The sequence below is a fragment of the Epargyreus clarus genome, unplaced genomic scaffold, assembly GCF_041222505.1.
Source record: "Epargyreus clarus isolate Ecla_fem2 unplaced genomic scaffold, WU_Ecla_fem_2.2 ptg000013l, whole genome shotgun sequence".
Classification (NCBI taxonomy): Eukaryota; Metazoa; Arthropoda; class Insecta; order Lepidoptera; family Hesperiidae; genus Epargyreus; species Epargyreus clarus.
This window is the reverse complement of record NW_027332221.1, coordinates 879,219-881,025: the sequence shown is the minus strand read 5'-3', so window position 1 is coordinate 881,025 and position 1,807 is coordinate 879,219. Positions and strand designations below refer to the sequence as shown.

The window sequence follows — 1,807 nt, the reverse complement described above, 5'->3', positions numbered from 1 at the left end:
GAGAAGAAATACAGGAAGAAAAATTCAATTGGAGTTTTAATTGCAAACCCGTACTCAACAAACAGTATTTTATAATACTAAATAAATACAAACGTCCATATAACTCAATTTAGTCTCAACACATTATAATAAAATTAATCACCTTTATGAAATATGAGATATATCGCCGTGAGAACGAAGATAATTATTTAATTCAACAAATTGTTTTGATTAGTTTAGATTTTTAATGAAAATTGTTATCATTGAAGGTAGTTTTAAGAAACATTCATTTAAATACCTGCACCTGTGTAAGCAGGTAAACCGTCCTCTTTGGTTTCGTCCCTATAAATACCGATGCTTTACGGACGGAGAGCATTGTACTCGCTTCGGCAGTACATATACTAAAATTGGAACGATACAGAGAAGATTAGCATGGCCCCTGCGCAAGGATGACACGCAAAATCGTGAAGCGTTCCACATTTTTGGATCGCTGCATCTCGCGCCCAAGCAATTCTCGTCCGTGTGCACCGAAACGATATCTTCCTCTACCCGCATATCTTGTGATATTTGGGAGAGAAAGAGCCGGCAACACCATCGCCTGAGGGGAGCATCTGCCGAAACCGCACCCGCGCCGCAACCCTTAGGGGGTGCGGCGCCAGCACAGCGAGGGGAGATGCCCCAAGAAGAAGAAGCCCGCGGCCCAGCCGCGCCACCCCTGCCGCAGCGCGATTCATCGCGCGCCCGCGGTCGCTCCGGCATGCGCAGGAGCGAGACCGCGCGCGCCGCCAGCCGCGCTAGAAGCAGTGGCGATACCACCCCGACGTCGGGGGTCCCAGCGCCGCCCACGCACGGATCGGCGGAGTCGCTCACTGGTGTGCAGCGCACTCCCCCATCCGCGTCGCGGCTGCCGGGACCCTCGCGCCCCGTGACTCCCGCCCCGCCGCGCCCAGTCGGGCCCCGCGGGCCTGGAACCAGCCGCCAAGGGTCGACGACGCCGACGCCGACGCCCTCGCCTGTACAGGCAGCCGTCGCGCGTCCGTCGCGCCCGGCGTTCCCGCCGCCCCGCATCTCGCCGGTAAGCCCGGTGCGAGCGGCCGTAACACCATCGCCACCCGGAGTTGAGCGCCCACCGCCGCATACCCCGGTCTGGCTGTCGGAGTTTTCTCCCGGCACCAGGCTGAAGTATGACGAGCTGGTTAGGTCGCAGCTCCTCCGGGAGGACATCACCCCTGATGAAGTCAAGGATACCCTCCTTGACTTCATTGTTGAGGCTACCCGCGCGAAGAAGGCCCCCGGTCCGGAGGTAGCTGCTGTCCAAGATTTCTGGGACAGCTACCGAGCCGACCGGGCCCAGAAGAGGCGCCAGAGAAGCCCTGAAGAGGACACCGACACCACAGCAGCCTCCAGGGATATAAAGCGCCCCACCATCCGGGACCCGCGGCTGAGAGGCCGGGTACTTCGGATTTTCTCCGACCCAGGCCCTCGCCCGGACCCGATACCGAGTCCCACGCTCAGCGACACGCCCACGCCGGCCCTCAGCTCCTTCGCTGCGGTGACCGCGGGTGCTCCACGCCCGCCACCAGTAGCCAGGGAGACCCCGGCAGCGCCGCGCGCCCCTGACGCCCGACGCCCTTCGAATATCCCGCAGGCCACCCAAAGGCCCGCGGCCCCTGCAAAGCGCCCCGACCCACAGAGAGCGTCGGGCGCTACGCAGCCCGCCGCCCAACCCGCCGCCCAGCCCGCCGCCCAGCCTGCTGCGACCGCGTCTGCGACTGCGACCACAAGCGCGCTACGAGCCGCGCCGCCGCAGCCGCGCGCCCCGTCGCCG

At 61.0% G+C, this 1,807-nt stretch overlaps 1 non-coding gene across 1 annotated transcript; it reads left to right on the top strand.

Annotated features, from left to right (window-relative positions):
* Window positions 1-356: 356 nt before the first annotated feature.
* On the top strand, window positions 357-463 carry LOC140746830 (U6 spliceosomal RNA). Its single transcript, XR_012102823.1, has one exon. It is a non-coding gene; the product is annotated as a U6 spliceosomal RNA (small nuclear RNA).
* The last annotated feature ends 1,344 nt before the right edge of the window (window positions 464-1,807 follow it).